The sequence below is a fragment of the Perissodus microlepis genome, chromosome 2 (genome assembly GCF_051167445.1).
Source record: "Perissodus microlepis isolate ML-2025 ecotype Zambia chromosome 2, ASM5116744v1, whole genome shotgun sequence".
NCBI lineage: Eukaryota > Metazoa > Chordata > Actinopteri > Cichliformes > Cichlidae > Perissodus > Perissodus microlepis.
In genome coordinates, this window is record NC_140462.1 from 23,070,060 (window position 1) to 23,091,085 (window position 21,026).

Sequence of the window (21,026 nt, forward strand, 5' to 3'; positions counted from 1 at the left end):
GAATTTATCAACCATGAATAAACAGAACAGCGTAAACATCACACCATTGTTTTGATGGTATTTGCCTGCTATCAAATAATTGAACTGAATTGTATTTTCCTTGTATCTATATGATATTCACATATTAATTAAGATTACTGTGGACTTTAGTTTAGCAGTGAAATGTGCTACCACTGACAAATATTGAAAAAGGGAAGTAAAGGACAAAAATGTCAAAATCTGGGTTGATGCATACGTCTTTGCCAGAAGAAGCAGATCTTCCACCAGGACTGCCCTGGAGGCCTTTTGCTAAACACATGTGAGTTCTGGTGACCTGGACACAGCGTGCCACTCTGTGTCCAGTGTGTTCAGTGTGCCACACTGAACCTTTCAATTCACAGTATGCTGGGCTGCAAAGCTTAAAATGTACCAAATACAAAGCTAATTGTCATGCAGGGATGGTGAGAAAAATACATCAGTGGAAGAAAATGTGCCAAATGGAGGATTTGACCTACATCAGCTGGTGACTGGGAACTTTTCAGTGAGCTCTGTGGCTGCCAGTCGCCGCAGGTGGAGCTGAGCTGGAGATCTGACATTAATTAGGAGGAAGAAGACAGTTTCCCTGAATCTGTCACGCCTGCTCATCAGCTGTATGACTCCCAATCTGTCCAAATTTCTCTGTAGCTCTCCAGGAAATATCTACCTGTCCATCTGTCTGTATAGAAAATCAGTCTATCCACAGTGCAGCTTCTTGCTCTGGACTGTGAGTTTTGATTAATGGTTGAGCCGTGAGTCAGATTCCAGTAATTGCAGACTGACTTTCAGTGCTTTTTTTTTGTGCCAGATTTCCTTTCCATTACTCGCCGACATACCTCCAGCTCAAGTGTGAGCACTCTACAATGTCTTCCGAGTTAGTGTCAAATTGGGAGCCAACCAAGGCTAACAGTCTTTAGACTTTTTCAGCAGATCTGAGTCATAACGCCCGCGGAGAAAACCAGAGGATGGGAGAGTTTGCTGGTGTTTATTTGGAGAGTGGCTTAGCCGAACTGCAAGCTGGCGATTTGATCATCCCTGCTGTCCACTCCTAACTCGGCCCTGTCTAATACTATAACCACAGCCGTAACCTGGTTTCACCTTTTTCACCTCACTCAAATGCTAACACCGCCTTAAAAAAAATCAGCTGAACTAAATTCCCTTTAATTAAATTAAGGTGAGTGAGCATGACATAGCAAAGCTCCGAGTGTAACAGAGAAGGTGTGTGGATCAACACATAGATGACAAAACTTCATTTCCAATAACAGCAAAAGCAGTGCCCTGTGCCACTTTCACACTCTGACAGTGCACTCTCCACCACATGGATGCATTTTACAGCGACAACATTTGAACACGAAAGTCACAATCTGAAGAGGCGAGGTTGGAGGCCAAGTAAACAGGCTTCTTCTTTGTGTTCCCTGACTCACTCCTGGACAGTATTCATCGTACAAATAATAGTGTGGTCCAGCACTGCCCACCTTTGAAATTAAAATTAGGCCAAGGTGGAAACGCTGGAAACTGCAGTTCTTCTACTGACCACATGAAGCTTAGTTTAACACAGTGGTCCTGTTAAAATTAGCGAATGACAGAGCACATGTACAGCACCAGGACTCTCACCTCACAGTATTCACCACCGAGGCTCCTACGATCCTTATGTGTGTAGCTGAAGGATGATTCATTAAGCTCAGTTTGGATATTAAAAATTTTCTACTTAATATTCGGGGAAAACAAAGATGTTATAAAAGAAAACTGTCATGTTTTTATTTATTTTCCATCCTCCAAAAGTGAAACCAGCAGAAACGATGTTATAATTCTATCCAGCACCTGCACATCATCTTCCAGTAATCTGTATCCATATTATCTGACACAGGAGGCGAATCCACCCCAAATCCCTCAGTGTCACAGAACTGATTTAATTTTTCTTTACTGTGGTAATCTATTTCTCATTTTTGTTTAGCTGAGTGAGACTGTTAATAGCAAAGCTGTTTTGTTGAATGTGCAAACCTGTTATTTGTGGTGTCTCAAAACATAAGAACTGCTTTGTAAAGATGAATATTTCAAATGTTTTGAATGTTTAACTGAAGCTCACTGAACTGAAACACAGACAGTTTAGAACCGGAGGAGCCGTTTCTATGACAAATGTGCAAACTCCATATTTAAAATGTGTATTGCTTTTCATTTTTACTGGTTTAACCTTCGGTGTTATTCTTGAAGTCTCTGGATTGATTTTGGCAAAGTAACTAAGTACTCCGCTCACTAACACAGCTGCAGCCACAGTGAGAGGGGAAATTTTCTTTCATAATTATACAAGCAGGCAGTAAATGATAAAAACTGTAGAAATATTGCCTTGAATCAAGGGCGTAGATTTGGCATGGACGGAAGGGACGTGTCCCCACCAAAATCCAGCGATTATTGAATTGTCCCCACCAATAATTTGATCTCTTCGAGTAAAGAAAAACAAACCGATAGTAAGAAAAAAACGATCTGTCAGTGTCTCATTCAGCGAGCGGTGCACAAAGAGTTAAATTAGTTCTCTACTGGAGTTCTACGTCATGTGACAAATATGGCCAATGTGATTGGCTGTGCCTTTCAGGGAGCTCTGTTTAGTTTCAGCAGCGGCAGAACCTGGATATAAGAAAGTATTTTTCAAAGAAACCTGTAAGTCACTTAAAGTCAAGTTCACTCATATAATGTGTCCGTCATAATAACGTTACAGGCTATGCTAGGCCTCCCGATTTTTCCGGGGAATCCCGAATTTCAGTGCCCCTCCCGAAAATCTCCCGGGGCGACCATTCTCCCCAATTTCTCCCAATTTTCCACCCGGACAACAAAACTGAAAACCATATCCCAGACTGGCCCAGCCAATTCCAGTTTCCAACAATGGCTACTATTACTGCAGCTACCTAATTTTAATATTACTCTTATTTCTCTTTCTGGGTCGCAAAATAAACTTTTAACACATTTTCAGGCGAGAATGTAGCTGTGTAAACGTCAAATAACTTAAACATGTTATTGAGTGGCCTTTTTCTGTGTTTTATTTGTTGGTGAGTAAATCGTTTTGGCTGAGATTAAAGTTATTAGATTAAATTAGATTAAATAAAACTTTATTAATCCCTCGGGAGGATTCCTCCGGGTTCTCACACAGCTGAAAAAACTGCTGTGTGAAAACAGCAGTTTATTCGACCATCTACGCCAGCGTCCGGTTATATTTTAGACAGCAAGGAGCAGACGGCAGGTGACGTAATTCTGAAGGCTAGACTGTCCAATTTCACAGTCGCTCATTTCCGGTCTACCCGGCTTTCGGAGGACCCGGCCCACTTAGACCACAAAGGCCGGATCCTCAGGTGGACGCAGCCTCTGAATTTGGACACCCCCGGCCTGTTTCCGGTCGGACAATAATAACGGTGACATTTAACTTATTTTATCCGATAAATAAACACTGTAAAATCAAGTTTTTTGTATATATATGTACATGTATACTAGTGATGGGTCAGTCGCGAACGAAATGGCTCTTAGAGCCGGTTCTTTGACGTGAACGACGCGAGCCGGCTCCTTATCGCGAGCCGTGTTTTTTTTTTTTTCTTTCTCTCACCCTCTCTCTCTCGCACTTTTTGTCCGCTTCACTCAGCATGCGAGCCTTGTGCAGACGGGCGGTAGTTACACTCAGTAGCACAGGAACAGAGCAGGAGGGAGAGAGAAAGAGAGCCAGGTATAGTAATCATCCACAACTATTTTCAGTTGCAGATGATAAAGGATTCAGAAAGTTTATTCATGCAGGTCCATATGACAGAGAATATGCATGTTCTTTTAGTTTTCATATTTTCATTTATATTTAATTGTGTTGTGGTTTGCAGTGTTTTGTGTTGTTTCACTTTAAATTTGTAAAAGGAAAAAGCTGAAAATTTAAATAGTTAAAAGTTGAAATGTGAATAGTTGATTTTTGTATTATATGATTTATTTATTACATTTTATCTGGAGTGAATAAATAAAAGTATATTTACGGTGGCCCCTAGAGACAAAGCACGTACAAACTTCAAATCACGTACGAACCCTGAAGCACGTACAAACCCTGAAGCACGTACAAACTCCAAAACACGTACAAACTCCAAAACACATAAAAAACACGTAAAAACTCCAAAACACGTAAAAACACGTACAAACTCCAAAACACGTAAAAACTCCAAAAAAAGAAAAAACACGTACAAACTCAGAAGCACATAAAAACTCAAAACACATACAAAAGACAACAGAAGTGCTCCAGGCTATACAAGCCAGCAAGTACCAACGACCGGATTTGGTGTGTGGTAATAACAGGTAAATGAACATTTTTTTTATTTGACTATATATGAATGTTTGTGTATAAATACACAAACAATACCCATATGCTTTCATGCTTTCAATTGTGTAATTTAAGTGATCTAGGTAGCTCTGTTTTGGAAGTTCAGTTCATGCTAGAAATGATGTGTTTTGGAGTTTGTACATGTTTTGTCTCTAGGGGCCACCGCATATATTTATATATAAACATATATAAATAAAACCACTTTTTTTTTTACATTAGTAATCCCTTTTGTGCATAATTTTATATTATTGTTAATAATAAATTAATTAAAGCAACAAAACAACCTGAAGAGCCGGTTCGGAGTCGAAAGAGCCGGCTCTTTTTAGTGAGCCGAACCGAAAGAGCCGGTTCTCTAAAAAGAGCCGGAAATCCCATCACTAATGTATACCCCCCCCCCCCCCCCCCCCCCAGCCCCTTTGAATGTCTCCCTAATTCTGAGGTCTCAAGGTTGGCAAGTAGGTGCTAGGCTTGGCCCACATTCAGTCTAAAATTGTATGTAACCATGAATAATGTGATGCCATGTCCACCAGGGGAGACTGGACAGTATAGATGTAAAACAAATATGCCAGCAGTTTATCTCAGTTAACAAGAGGAGCAGGCATGTGTTTGTTGTGTGGGGCATGTAGTCCATGTCTGTTGCTGTAACAGTAGTTCATGTTTACAATAAAACATCCCAGCTCACTGATCTGATCGGGGCAGTAGTGCCTAAAATGTTGCTAAGAGATCTTTTACTTTGTGGTCATCTTAGACGAGTAGTTTTATGGATAAAAACCACCAGGTCATTCAGTGTTCCCATAGTGCCAAAGTATAACAGATGTTGGTGCACTATAACTGAACTAATGTTGTTAAGTCCATCCATCCATTCACTACCGCTTATCCTTTTCAGGGAGGTGCTGGAGCCAATCCCAGCTGTCATAGGGCGAGAGGCGGGGTACACCCTGGACAGGTCGCCAGTCTGTCGCAGGGCTAACGCACAAGGACAGACAACCATTCACACCTAGTGGCAATTTGGATTATCCAATTAACCTATCCCCACAAACTGCATGTCTTTGGACGGTGGGAGGAAGCCGGAGTACCCGGAGGGAACCCACGCAGACACGGGGAGAACATACAAACTCCACACAGAAAGACCCCGGCCTGATGGTGGAATTGAACTCAGGACCTTCTTGCTGTGCGGCAACAGCGCTAACCACCGTGCCACCGTGCTGCCCTGTTGCTAAGTCATATTCATTTATTGTCATGACTGTATTTGAAGCTATTTTTACTTTTGGATGATACCTGATTTATATGGAATATGGCTGAAGTAAACTAAAGTCTAAAATACTTAGTCAGTCCTTTGTTTAATAGTAATTTAACATTATATAATTCACATATAAAACTATGAATTGTAATTTTAAACGGTTTAAAAGCAGGTAGAATAGCATATGTAGGCAAGTATATTTCTCCTTTTATCAAGAAGCAAAAACAAAGGAAAAAATAAGAAACGGGGCAGGGTTCGATGGTTGAATCATCCGTCCCCACCAATGCCACAACCAAATCCTACACCCTTGCCTTGAATATAATTTTGGGTTTTTTTGCCTCCTTTTTCTCATCTGACAAAAGATGTGTGATCGTTCTTCATTTCTTCTGAAAGTTTCATCTGGTCTGAAGTTTTCTAGATGCTAGATCGTGTTTAATGTTTCTTTTAGGTAAAATTTTCTACATATTTTTGTATTGGTAACAAGACGAGGACAGAAAGGTTTTTTAAGGTCAGGACTGAATCAGAGGCACTTCTGGGTGATTCAAAGCGGTTTCAATAGGGAGCATAAATCACACATACCCCGAGGAGAGTTCATTACCTTGAAAATAAAGCTTTTACCGCTGATTGCGTTCTGGAGCCTCGCACGGCTCCTACAGCTGAACATTAGCCCTGAAAATCAGTTTTCTTCGTCCTTGTTCTGTTTACAATAAGACACAGAAACTTAAGCTTTAATAGAAGCATAATACAACCCCGGAACACACGATAGTTGTTTTTCTCAGTCGTTGCCTGGTTTAAAATTCACAGTGAGTGCTCTTATCGCAGAGTCATTTCTCAAATGCCAAGAAGAATGGCGCTGTGATAACAGAAGCACAGTCTGCGTTAGTATGCTGTGAAATAGCAAAGAAGACAGCAAGGTGAAGGTATTTCAGTATGAAAACGCCTCACCTCGGGTTTTGCTCTCTCTTTTTGTCTATGACTCTTCTCTTCAGCAGCTCAGCCTCCCACTTAAAAATCGGAAGGCGATTGCTGACGTCCACGTTCTCGGTATCGTATCGGTGTTGTCTCAATAGCTACAAATCAATCCGTGTCCGGACAGCCTCTGCAATGCAGGCACAAAGCTCCCGCTTGGCCAGGGCTACCAGTGCAGCGTGCTGGCTGAGCTGCCCTGTGTGTTTGTCAGGCAGCTTCCAACAGCAAGCAACAAAAGAGAAAATACTTTTTTCATTAATCTTCTCTAATTCCCTCTCCGTTCTGCTTTTTGACTCACTAATTTGAAGCCCTCAAAAACCTGAGGTCATCAGCGATGAAAGAATTTTCTTTAATATATGCACAAGCATGTGCTTTTCAAACTACTCAGCTGATTCAATTAGCACCTGCCAAGAAGGGCATTTCAGTAATGCACACACTTCAGGTTTTATTAGCTCTGGGGAAGTGGATTTAGGGTTCCAAGAAAGAGGCGATCATTTGTCAGCGGGCTACTTCCTTGTGTAACCTGTTTGGAAAAAACCTACAATAGACAAAGTGGTCCTGGCAAACTCATCAGTAATAACTCAGATTACTGCTTAGCTTTATAAGACATTTAAATTATTTGCACTCTTTATATTTCTCCAGTTTCACTTTCTAGTCTGTGATACAGTTTTACGTCTAGCTGCCCATTACCACAACCAAAGGAAAACAGGAAACTGGGAAGCAGGCAAGTTAAGGCTGATAAATGAATTCAATTTTATTTTATTTACATAGACCCAAATCAAAACAATGGCCACCTTAAAGTCTCCTATACTGTAAAGCAAAGCCGTTACAATAATCCAGAGAAAACCCCGACAATCAGATGGCCCCCGATGAGCACTTGGCGACAGTGAGGAGGAAAAACTCTCCTTTAACAGGGAGAATGCCCCTGCAGAACCACTGCAGCTCAGTGAGGGACCGCCATCTGTTGTTGTTACAATGTGATGTAGCTGTGATTACAAGAAGGTGCTTTTACACTTGTCATGTAGTTCACAATATATCAATTTTTCAACTGTTTATGGAGTGGAAGTCAATTAAAACATGGTTTTCACAGCATCTGATTGTCACAAAATGAGTCACTACACTTTTTCTTCCATACTCAACATCACTCAGTCATATCAGCTGCTGCTGAGATCAGTCTCAATGAAAAAGAATGACTCTCTGACCTGAGTGGGGCACTGACGAGAATCCACAGGGCCAACTGTCTGCGATGTCAAGGTAATTTTCACCATCTTTTTTCATTCTGCAGTACACTTTTGGCAGACTGGGGCAGGGGTGAGCATCAGGCATGAGGGAGGAGGAGGGGGGAGTAGAGGGTGTCTGATCCCCATTAACTCCGCGATATGTGTGCAGCACTTTAGTTAGCAGGTGTTGAAAGCCTGAGGTCAGGAAGTTCACAGAGAGCCTGCTGGAAAAAATGAGTTGCAGGAAGATAGAGAGAAGAGCTGGAAGTTCTAACCAAGTATCTATATCAGTAATTTGGCCTGATCCCTCCCCTCTGTCATTGGTCCCCAGAGTGAGATCATCGGGGGGGGAATCACAAAGCAACACAAGCTGGGATCTTACCTGCAACCATGATCCACGCAGATGAGTTCTGTCAAAGGAAACAGAGAGTCAGGGACTATAGGATTGTGATAACTGTTGATAATCATGGTGTAGCTTTTTTGCTCAAGAAAGGGAAAAAACTGAGTTAAAAATTAGTTCAGCAAAGGGCCTAAGAATAAAAAAACAACTTTATTCAACTAAAAAATGCCCTATTAATTATGTTTTATTACTGATTAGAAGTCTAAGGCTACGTCCACACTAATGCGTTTTCGTTTGAAAACGCATTGTTTTCTCTTTTGGCCTCCTGTCCACGCTGAGACGGCGTTTTCCCCAAGGAAAAACGCAGCGTTTTGAAAATGCTCTCGAAAACGCATACATTTCAAAACTGAGCTGTCCCGTCGCAGTGTGGAAACTCGAAAGCGCAGACTTTCGAAAACGATGACGTATGTTGGTCATATGATGTAGTCACATGACCACTTAAACCAAGATGGCAGACGGCATCGGACAGCAGTTGTTTTGTTTGCTCACAATTTTGGTAGTCGAGTCGTCTTGCGTTTCACGCGTGCGCGGAACTGCAATGTCAGCCTTTTTGGCCGTTTTAGTGTGGACGCGCAACTCTTTGAAAATGACTGAAAACGGTAGTGTGGACGCGGAGCGTTTTCAGACAAAAACACCATTTTCAAATCTATCCGTGCTAGTGTGGATGTAGCCTAAAAGACATCTATAGGTGATATTTAGCACATTTGAGGCTATATATTTCAACAAAAACATGAGGAAGTGAAGGAAGTGAAAAAAACCTTTCCTATCTGTGTACCTGTGACCTTTGACTTGCAGTTGAAGACACGATGCAGAGACCGTGGAGTATATTGGTGAGGTATAATTGATCTGCGCTGTCATTTCAAAGGTCTTTTCAGTTAAGTTCACCATGAGATGGGAAAATAAAACAGCACCATTGTACTTTTTCAAATGTCCTTGAAAATACTTTTAAAAAATGGGCGTTGGTACTATAAGCAGAGTTAAGGTCATGTGAGCATAGGGACTGTTAATGATATGTTGAATTTTAAGAAAAATGGGTGTGTATATCAATTTTTTATACGTTTTTATATTGCTTAAAATTACGTAACCATAGAGATGACAGATTGAAAAATGATCAAATGAATAATTGTATGCTAACAGTTGTCTCACATGTAGCAGGTTTCAATTACTGTGTTAATACAACCTGTTAGTTTTACATTTACGTCTGTGTAAAGGCATACAAAGTAAGGATCTAGGTGCCTTTTGCTTTTTGCTTTGGTAAGCTCGAGTCTTTTTGAACTCAAGCCTGTTATACATAATTATGGAACATTGCTCATATTTACCTGGTAAATTCAAAGAACATTGTGTGGATTTTTTTATATGCTGCCCTGTGAATACAGTATGACTACAGTAAAGTTCAGTACATAAAATCAGTAAGAAACAAAACGAAGCTCAGAAAGGAAATGGACTGTCTGTGATGGCTCTCCAGATGATAAAAGTAATAATATGTTCTCATGAAGCTGTGGCCTCGAGCACAGCTAAATGTCTTTTGCTTGGTCTCAGGGTAAAACCCAGATTTCTCATTTGGTTCCCCACTGAAAGGCTTAAAAAAGACAAATGGAAGAGCTTGGGGCAACCTACACCAGACTGAGAATGGTTGCATGAAAATGCACAGTCACCGGGCTGGCTGCTGTACAGTCAGTGTGATACATCTGTGCTCATTTTGTTTCGTCTGTGACTCGAACACTTCCTCTGGCAAACTGTTTGTCACCAGACCTCAAGCAGCATCTGACAGAAACTCTGTTCAGTATAACTCCAAAATACTACAAACACTGTACTGCACTCATATCTGATCACGTTTATTCAGCTATATTGTGCAGAGTACAACAAATACATGAATTGTGTTTGAAGGGACAGTGTAGGCTTCACAAGACAGTCTTTGTTGATTTGTTTGGTTCATACTTTATTTATTTCTTACTGGCATTCATTTCTTTATAGACATGTAGTTTATTCTCAAAAGGCAACAGTCTTTTCAGTCTTTACATTCCTGCTGTCTTAGGAAGCCTCCATGCTGTCGTCATGCTGCTCAATCTTGAGTTCTTAGTTCCTGGTTGTATTAGTTCCATCCTTCCCTCAGTGTTCCTTGTTCTTTCCTCTTGTGAGAGTTCGCCTATATTAAATTCATTTGTGTGTTTGTGTTTCCCTGGTACTTGATACTTATTTGTCCCATGTGCCTCGCCTTTCTCCGTCTTGTCATCTGATTTAGTTCAGTCTTGTTTCCCCAGCTGTCTGCACTTCCCCGATTGCCCTTATGTGTGTCTATATATTGTGCTGGCTCTCCTTTAGTCCCTGTCACAGTGTTTATCCTCCCAGTGTGATCATATACAGTACTTTCATTACACTATTTTGCTAAAATTTGAAATCAAACTTATTACTCTTTTATCAAACTGTGTATAATATATATATATATATATATATATATATATATATATATATATATATATATATAATTTTTCTCTAAAATAAAGGCCTCAAGAAGGCCTTCGATAGCATCCACCGCGATTCTCTTTGGCAGATCCTGCGCTTGTACGGTGTCCCTACCATCTTCATCAACATCTTCAAGGACCTGTACTTGCGATCATGCTGTTGCGTTAAGACCGTAAATGGCCACACCGACTTCTTCGAAATCACCACCGGTGTCAGGCAGGGCTGCATCCTGTCACCTCTACTTTTTCTCGTTGCCCTCGACTACGTCATGCGGCGAGCCGGTGCCCATACAGGAGCTGGCATCCATTGGTCTGATCAAGACCGTCTTGGCGACCTCGATTTCGCTGACGATATCGCCTTACTTGAGGAAGACGAGCTGAAGCTACAGCAAGGAACGACTGATCTAAGAAGAGAAGCTAGCAAGATTGGCCTGAGGATCAGCTCTGAAAAGATCATGCATGTCAGCTCCAAGGACCCACGACGAGGGATCTACATCGGGACACAGCAGCTAGAAGAAGTGGAGAAATTCACCTACCTCGGTAGCATGATTTCCCATGACGGCGATGCGGAGGTGGATGTCAAATGCCGCATTGGAAAGGCAGCTGCGGTATTTCGGAGGATGAACAACGAGGAGATCCTGCGAAGGAGTGGCACAGTCAAACTTCACAACATCGCTGCACGCAAAAGACTCCGACTGGCTGGCCATATCCTCCGCATGGACGACGCACAGATTCCAAAAACAGCGATGCGCTGGCAACCCCTGGGCGTTAAAAGACCACGAGGACGTCCCCGCAACACCTGGCGAAGGTCATTCCATCAAGACCTAAAGACATCGAATATATCGTTGGAAGAAGCTGAAGCCCGGGCACAAGATCGAGCCTGGTGGTGTTCGTTTGCCGCTCGATATGCCACATAAAGCATGGGAGGATCTAAGTCTAAAATAAAACACTTATGGCCTCAATTCAGACCCTTGCAGGACTCCACATTAGATATAAAAATCACATTGTGTTCATCTTGCAGTTTAACCAAATAACCCAACTAGTGGTACACTACATATTGAGATCACATATCGTGCTTTATGGCGTAATAACAATAAAATGTTGGCGAAACAGTTAGATACTTTGAATGCCTAGCTGTGCAAAAGATGCACGGCTCTACTTTTAGACCCTCTCTGAAAAATGTCAATGAGAACAGATTTTGCAAATTTTAATTTAATAAGCTTTAGCAGCCAAACATAGTATTTTTTTTTTATTACTCACACCCAAAAATTAATGAAGTGAAATTTTTAATCACTTTGCAATAATATTTTCCGTGTCTGTTCCACGGTTTTTACACATAAATATTCACACTCCTTGTATCGATCAGCCACAGCTAACATGCGTAGCATTCACAAGCAGCATTATCATGAATTTGTTTTGCAGATTACTCATACTTGATACATTCTAGAATCATTAATGAAACAAATTAAGAGATTTGCATGCTACCTGTCCAACTGATTGCATTCAATAAGCACTACATATATACAATTTTGCACACACATTTTGACATTCACTGGTGTAATTATTTAATGTATTTTCTTTTAATTCCAATGAAATTTCAGTTATTTTCTCATCTCGGGGATTAAAGACTGACCAGGCAGAAAAGCTGGTTCAAGTCTGCGGTCAAGTCAATCCAAGTGAAAAACGAGCTCTCCATCTCCAGCCTCAGACTGCCCATAAAAGCAGGAGAGCCTAATAAGTTCACATTAAAACATTACTCATCTTGTGCTGCCTGACAGAGAAGCTGTGACCTTAATCTGTGACCAGAGGTCACACACACACACACACACATACACACACACACAGAAAAAAGACAGCAGTGTTCTCTTTCTGCACATACACACAAACCCTCAAACTCATTCCACACTCAATAAATGCTTGTGCAGCCGGGCAGACAAACCCTCTCACAATTTAACCTGTCAGAAATAGTTTTGTGGGAGCTAAACAACCTCTCTGCAGCTGCGCCCCACCCTGGCAGCTGACTGGGCCTTTGGACCAACAATCCAATGACATTGTTTTAAAGCTGGTGCTACATATTGCATATTGCAGGTTCTGCCTCTCTAACCCTCTGGAACAATACAACAGTACCTCAGTTCAGTCTGACTTTAGCCTCACACACCTATGAGGCTCTGTAAAGGATGTATGTTTAGGATTCAGTGTCAAGACCTGAACTCTTTCATGGCATGTATTTTTAATTTCTCTTTGCTGTTTGGGCTGATTGGGACCTGATGAATGTAAAAACAAAGAGTTACCAGATTTTTTTTTTTACCTGATTTTCGTTTCTGAGAATAATGAGATCCACATATGAGGACATTCATTTTAAATTTCGATAGAACAGTGGCAGTATAATGTCCTCGTAAGTGGATATCAGGCCCTTGTAGAGCAAAATGTAGTATTTTGGTCTAGACAACCCAAAATGTGATGTCCACATATGTGGACACCAGGTCCTAGGAGGTTAATGAAGGTGTTTCACTGCACAATAATATTCCAGTTTATCTTTTCATTCTTTCCCCACCTGGAAGCAACATGAGGCAGCTCATGTATCGGATGTTACCAAAAGAAGGCGTCTATTTTGGATAGCAGCTGTGAGATGAGCTGATATCCAGTTCTCTTCCATCTCCAAATATCTGTTGGTGTGTAGTGATGGGATTTCCGGCTCTTTTTAGAGAACCGGCTCTTTCGGCTTGACTCACTAAAAAGAGCCGGCTCTTTCGGCTCTGAACCGGCTCTTCAGGTTGTCTTGTTGCTGCTTTAATTAATTTATTATTAACAATAACATAAAATTATACACAAAAGGAATTACTAATGTAAAAAAAAAGTGGTTTTATTTATATATGTTTATATATAAATATATGTGGTGGCCCCTAGAGACAAAGCACGTACAAATTCCAAAACACGAACAAACTCCAAAACACATTTCTAGCTTTAACTGAACTTCCAAAACAGAGCTACCTAGATCACTTAACCCTCTGGGGTCGCTGGACGCGCCGGCGTGTCAAAATCACATGACCAATTTAAGATGACACAACTACAAGATGCAGCACGTCAGAGTCTCCATTTCAACTTGGGTCGAAAGTGCGGACTTCAAACTATATACCAGTTTTTGAATTGTGTCGATGGGCCACGTAAAACCAGAGTTATGATAAAAAATACACGCGATGTTTTTTTCTGAACAAAACAGTGGTGTTTATAGCGGGAAGTACGGTAAAAAGGCGTTTTCTACAGACATCGCTAGCAAACACTCTCCGCTTGCCAGTGAAAAAAGAAAAAGAAAAAACACCCCTTCCCTATTGGTGTTAGAGTTTACCATGTCAGCCAATCAAAAAAATGATAAGGCAACATGTGACATTTGGTTGTTTAGGGAGAAGGGGAAGTTTTTAGGAGTGACACCTGCAACGGAAAGCGGGCGAGCGAAAGAAAGAGAGAGAGTTTTCATATGTGAGACATTAGAGACGTTTAGCGTGTTTGGAGGCTGTAGTTAGTGTGTTGTGTAGTTATTGTCTTGTATTGTGTGTCAGTTAGACTGCTGAATTTCATATTTGCTCTAAAAAAGCCGTCAAAGGCAGATTCCAGTGTAAACGCAGTTCCCACATGGAAAACTGGACTGATGCACCTCCTGCTGTCAGACCTGCAGGGTTTAGGCCTTTGGTGTTCTCCTCTGTCTTACACTGAACACAAACTACATTTTTTTGGACTGGCACAAATCATTTGTGTGCCTTCTTATTTGATGCAGCACACCTGATTGTTCTGTAAATAGATTTAAGTGGTTATATAAAAAACGCCTGAGGCCTTGGCTGCATTTTTAGGTAAATAGTACCATATAACTTTGTTGTTTGCAAAACTTGTGCATAATTTTTTAGAAATGTACAATTTCTATTTGCATTTCAAGTTATGAAAATGATTCGTTAAACATGTTTGTGGGTTTTACAGTAAAAAATATAACTTTTTTCTACTCGGATTTTGAATTTTATTTCTGAATTTAGATCAACTGTGCTAATATAGTATACCAAAATGAAAAAATAACTCAAATTTCAGATATTTGAGGTTGTGCTGAAAATAATGATACCAAACAAGGCAAGAAAAACATATTTTAAAGGTGAAATATAGAGGTAAAATCAAAAGTAGTCAAAAACGGCCAATTATACCCTGGACCCCAGAGGGTTAAATTACACAATTGAAAGCATATGTATTGTTTGTGTATTTATACACAAGCACTCATATATATTCAAATAATTTTAAAAAAAAGGTTCATTTACCTGTTACTACCACACACCAAATCCGGTCGTTGGCACTTGCTGGCTTGTGTAGCCACTAGGTAACAAAAGCTCAACACTGCGCCTAGCATCTTGGAGCACTGGAGTTTTATGTGCTTCTGAGTTTTTACGTGTTTTGGAGTTTGTACGTGCTTTGAAGTTTGTACGTGTTTTGGAGTTTGTACGTGCTTCAGAGTTCGTACATGTTTGTACGTGCTTTGTCTCTAGGGGCCACCATAAATATACTTTTATTTATTCACTCCACATAAAATGTAATAAATAAATCATATAATACAAAAATCAACTATTTACATTTCAACTTTTAACTATTTAAATTTTCAGCTTTTTCCTTTTAAACAAATTTAAAGTGAAACAACACAAAACACTGCAAACCACAACACAATTAAATATAAATGAAAATATGAAAACTAAAAGAACATGCATATTCTCTCTCATATGGGCCTGCATGAATAAACTTTATGAATCCTTTATCATGCGCAACTGAAAATAGTTGTGGATGATTACTATACCTTTCTAATGTGATGTTGTTGTCCCTGGCTCTCTTTCTCTGTCTCTCCCTCCTGCTCTGTTCCTGTGCTAGTGATGGGTCGGTCGCGAACGAAATGGCTCTTAGAGCCGGTTCTTTGACGTGAACGATGCGAGCCGGCTCCTTATCGCAAGCCGTTTTTTTTTTTTTCTTTTTCTTTTTCTTTCTCTCACCCTCTCTCTCTCTCTCTCGCACTTTTTTTCCGCTTCACTCAGCATGCGAGCCTTGTGCTTTACACTGGGCGGGAGGGGCTGTAGTTACACTGGCAGTAGCACTGTGCTACTGCCAGTGTAACTACAGCCCCTCTTCCCAGCGCAAAACACAAGGCTCGCATGCGGAGTGAAGCGGAAAAAAAGTGCAAGAGAGAGAGAGGGGGTGAGAGAAAGAAAAAGAAAACAAAAACCACGGCTCGCGATAAGGAGTCGGCTGGTCATTCACGTCAAAGAACCAGCTCTAAGAGCCATTTCGTTCGCGACCGACACATCACTATTGGTGTGCTCCAGACATTTTCATTCCGGTAAGTTTTAAATATGTTCATATCACTCTTTATTGCCTATTAGTTTTATTTTCGATGCACATAGCAATGCACATAGCAAATTAGAACAAACTGAGTGATTTTGCAGAACTATGTTCTATTTATAGAGTTGCTAATTATTTGGCATTATTGCAGGCAAACCAGCCTATGAAATGGATGAAACACATCGTCATTGGGTTCCAGCGCTACACAAGGGGCATTCCGAAATCCCTGCTTCAAACATACCACCATACCAATCAGATTACTTCTTCCGTGTGAGGGTGAAGAGGTGACCCTTCTGGATAAGATGGTGAAGGTTTGCTGCGTTTTGGTGAACATTGTGGTAGTAAAACCAGGGAAAAATGAAACTCTTGTTAAATATTCTTAAGTCTTGTGCTGTATAAATAGCGTTAATTTTTTAAAAGATACAGTAAATTAAGTAGTGTTAGTAGAGGTTGATATCATCTAAACGGAGTCATGATTTTGTCATTTGTAAACTTTAAATAACATGGATTCTACATTGTAACTGATGTGATGTTCTATAAAGTGGTTTTAATTTAAAAAAAAAAAGGCAAAAGTTAGTTTGTTTCTTTATTCAACTTTTGAACAGTGGTACTCAGTCAGTACATATTCAGTAAATGCAAATTATTTACATGGCAGTGCACTTCAGGCATAAATCTAGACCCCTAGATAAAACATTATGGGTCATTCCCACAACCCACAGCTTTACTGTGTTCCAGCAAAGTATCTAATAGCGGTGACTACGGAGCCCCGGAGGGGACATGGGAGAAAAAAAAATTAAGACGGACTTTTGCGAGATCTCGCAAAACTAACTCGGGATCTCGCAAAACTTTGAGAGTGCAGTACCTGAAACATACAAAGTTAATTTAAAAACAAGGAATTTAATGAGCCAAGGCCGACATAAATGTGTTTTATCTTCTTTCTAATCCATTTATCATAAATGTAACAAAGTGTTTAGAAAGTTAGCACATACATGTGATTTTTCTTTTTTTTAATGTATCCATCTATAGAACGCTGCATGTTATATTCTAAATCTGTCTGTTCTCTTTCAGAAACCCGCCTGCAGAAAATGAACCTAAAGTATGTAATGCGAGGATGTAGTCAGAAAGCATAAAGTTTGACTTTAAGTGACAATTATGGACACCTAATATGATAAGGAGATTCTGCAGGTCATTAATCAATGTATAAAACTAAAATAAAATGTATTTTTAGTGACACAGGACACAAACACGGAAGTAAGATATATAATTAGGATTATTTATAATAAACATTAATAAATCATTGCAATTTCTTTGACCATACAGAATAACTAAATCCATCAATGCACTGAACTCACTATGTTCTCCCTCTAACAGAGCCTCCACATGTTCTCACTGTAATTTCCCCCTCGTGAATGAATTTATGCTTGCACTAATCTGAATGTTCGGGGGAAAATCAAAAGCATTTTACTCGTAGTACTCAAGCTGACTTACCTTTGTTTGAATGACGACGTACTCACAAATCTTGTACCCAATCTTTGGTGAATTGGATGTGTCCCTCCAGAGATTTATAATTGCGAAACTGGTTCACCTTGTACGCGCTGACTCCACAGACAAGGTACGAAAATATATCAGGCTACGTCAATAGCGGTAGGTCTTCAGGGTTTCTACTCCACAGCCGTATTTCATACAGGTCCACATTTCCAATGCACGCTATTTTCTGCAAGTACCATCTCTTTCCATCCGGACGTAACCTGTCTCTGTACCATCCTTTTTCTTTTAAACTGCTTTTAAGCATGTTTATAGCAACCGTCCTTCCAACACAGTGTGTTTGTTTTGATTCGTGGCCCAGATATATGGCGCCGCGCTCCCACAATACATTGCGGCGTTACGTCAACTCCAAAGCCCTATCGTTGAGTCACTTCCGGTATTTCAGACAATTCCTTTCCGTCAAGAGCCACTTGTTAATTTGTTGCGGACTTGTTAAAGTGTTTTCTTAAATGTTATTTTGTTGTCAATTTTTTTATTTGTTTTTTTTAATGTAAAAGTGTTTTTGGAAATTTTATTTTGTTGTTGATGTTTTAAATATGATTTGCACTTCCCAGCCACCGTATATTACAAAGGCTCCTCAGCTATATGCAGGATGGGTTGATAGAAATGGAGAAAAAACATCTTTGGTATTTTTTTCTTCCTGTGCTTTTGGGGTACAGTCAGCTGACTTCAGTTTGTGTGCAGAAACATGGTGATTTTAATTTCCATAAATAGAAGATGAAAGACGATTGGGGAGCACGGCTTTATTGTACTCTTTCTGTGGTGCAGTAGAAATTTATCACAGCTGTGGTGGTAATCGGCCTTTGTTCAACTTCCTGACACAAGAGTCTTGTGGGGGTTTTGTTGGGTCTGCGCACAGGCCCCGCTGGTTTAGAAACTTATTCCCGTTAACGACAAGGAAGCAAGGCGAACAGCGATTTTACTTGCGCAAGGGAAGGATCAGCCCTTCTGCCCTCAGTCAGACCACTTTGACCCTGGCCTCCGCTTGCCGCCTTTTATTTGAAAACAGTTACAGTACACACAAGCACCACCCATTGTAAACTCCCCTATGGTTATAAAAGATAAGGTACCATGTGTGTATGTGTGTGCACGTGTAAGCACATGTGTGTATGTGTGTGTGTATGCATGTGCGAGAGTGTTTGTGTTTGGGGGTGCGTTTGTGTGACCTCCTGCTCACCAAAAGGGTCATAAAGGCAGGTAGTTGACTAAACAAGAAAACAGAACCCTCACATAGGATGTGCCTATAATAAAACACTACAGCCTCCACCACCAACAGGCTGGGGAGGTCAACAGAAACAAAGGAATGTCTTTGATCATGCTGTTTGAACTGAGACTTACAAATTTAAGTAACACAATGACAACATTTAACAATTTGACTCCAACAGGTTTGTTTCCCACATAGGTGTTTAAAACACCTTGAGATCACTAGTTATACTTGAAGCAGAAGATAGACGTCAAACTGTACACACATACTGTGGGGGGTTATTTCTTGGACATTTATTTTATTGATTTGATCTGTGAATCAAGGGAAGTACCAAGGCTCTCTATGACTTCCTCTGCTGGCTGAAACAAGCTGTATTAACTCCCTTTCTCCTGCATTTGAGCAAATTCTGTAATTAAGCTGACTTCTGATTGGCTGCTCCACATTAACACGAGGTTTCCATGGCACAGGCTACATCCCTTCTTTCTTTATTCTGCTTTACTTGTTTTACTGGTTCAGGAAACAGCAGATTCAAAAGCTTTTTCCACATCGGTGACTCTCATCTTAGCTGTTATCAAAGGTACTTTAGCAGCTCTCTTCTGTTTGTTGATCACATTAAACCCTCCTCTTCTTAGATGAATACTTGGACAAAGCTGGGCAGAAATATTGGGGAGCATATTCTTTCTGCCATAGCAAATGAAACATAAGCGCTCGGATTTGTCGGCTTTCTGGCCACATCTATAAACTGCAGCTGAACCTGAGTCTCTATAGCATGTGCAAGGAGGTTCACCAGCACTAAGCCGCTCATAACAAGCTATCCTATCTTTATGTCTTGAAAACGGAAGATATTTCAGCAAGTAGAGACTGAAATCAGAGAAAAGTGTTTAAGAGTAATTCATTGATATGACTTTTTGGCATGCACAATGTGCAGATTCAGCAAAGGATGGACAAATGTCCAACGAATCCCATTATAATGTCATTATTTTAAGGTGGAAATGTATATTGTGGTCGATGAGCAGCACCAAAATCCATACTGATTGAGTCCAACAGCCAGTGGTGGTGGAGCAGGGGTGAAAAATGGTGCTGAACATACTTATGGATGTGAAACAGGACTACACAAAGTAGCACCTTATTAATGCATGAATTTGAGCATGACTACGGGAATGCATACAGATTCTGTTTGACCTAGACGATGCCTAAGCAGAGCCGCGCTGCAGTGTCATCCAGCCTCCCTCGGTAATCAATAGCCGTCCTCTTCAACACGCCAGCTCGTTATTTATATGTGCCTCTGGACTTTATGTGGATAGGTCCGAGTGAGCGCTGTCCTAAAACAGCTTACTGCAGCACCCTGGCCCATGCACAGTGTGGAAAATTTATTTTTCTCATTTAGTATGCTGCGCTGAATCCAGACTTTAGGAGTCCATTGATTGCAGTTGCTGGGGCGTTCACTTGTCACGTCTAATGTGTGAGGTGTGGGGGTTTGCTCGAGTGTGTGAAGTCTTAATGGGCTTTTTGGGAAAGTGAGAACACAGGCTTTACCTTGTGCTGTATAAACGCAGCTTTGCAGGACTGCGCAAACTCTGGAAGTTAATTAATGTCACGTCCCAGTAATAGTTTTCTGAACTTTCACTGTGATAATGCAGAGACTTAGACCACCAATAGCTGAAAACATGTGCCCTCGTGTTGTTGTGTTAAAAGTTATAAATCATTTGATATTGATTGGTGAAACCTGTGTGAAAGAGAGAGCAGAGTGTCCTTAATAAGCCAGAAAAAGAGCAAAGATTACTGTCCTGAAATCAGCTTTGTGAGTTTCCATTAAATCCTTTTGGCATTAGTATTAGTATGCGGCGTCTTCTTCTGTGTTTTCAGATTTATCAAAACTTGTTGATCAATCTGATCAATCTGGTAAGCTTGTGTAGTTGGGACTCCTTCTTCTTTTTCTTCTTCATCTTCTTCTTCGTCCCCCCCCAAAAAAAAAACTTAAGTAAAGCTTCAGGGAAGCTGCATCATTAATCCCAGCGGGAAATTGTGATAGTAGCATATGCACAAAAACAACGAAGCAACCGTACAAAATTTAGAGCAGAAATAGAGATATAAATAAAGATAAATATAAAAGGACATCATGATTGCCAGCATTCTGTGACTGACCACCTCCTCCAGGGTGGCAAACATTAAACTGCAATGCACTCTGCTTCAAACTTTCTAGATGCAGGAAAAAAAAGCTCCTGAGGTCTTTTAATGGACTTACCATCTTCTCACTGGTGTTGCAAAAACATTTTG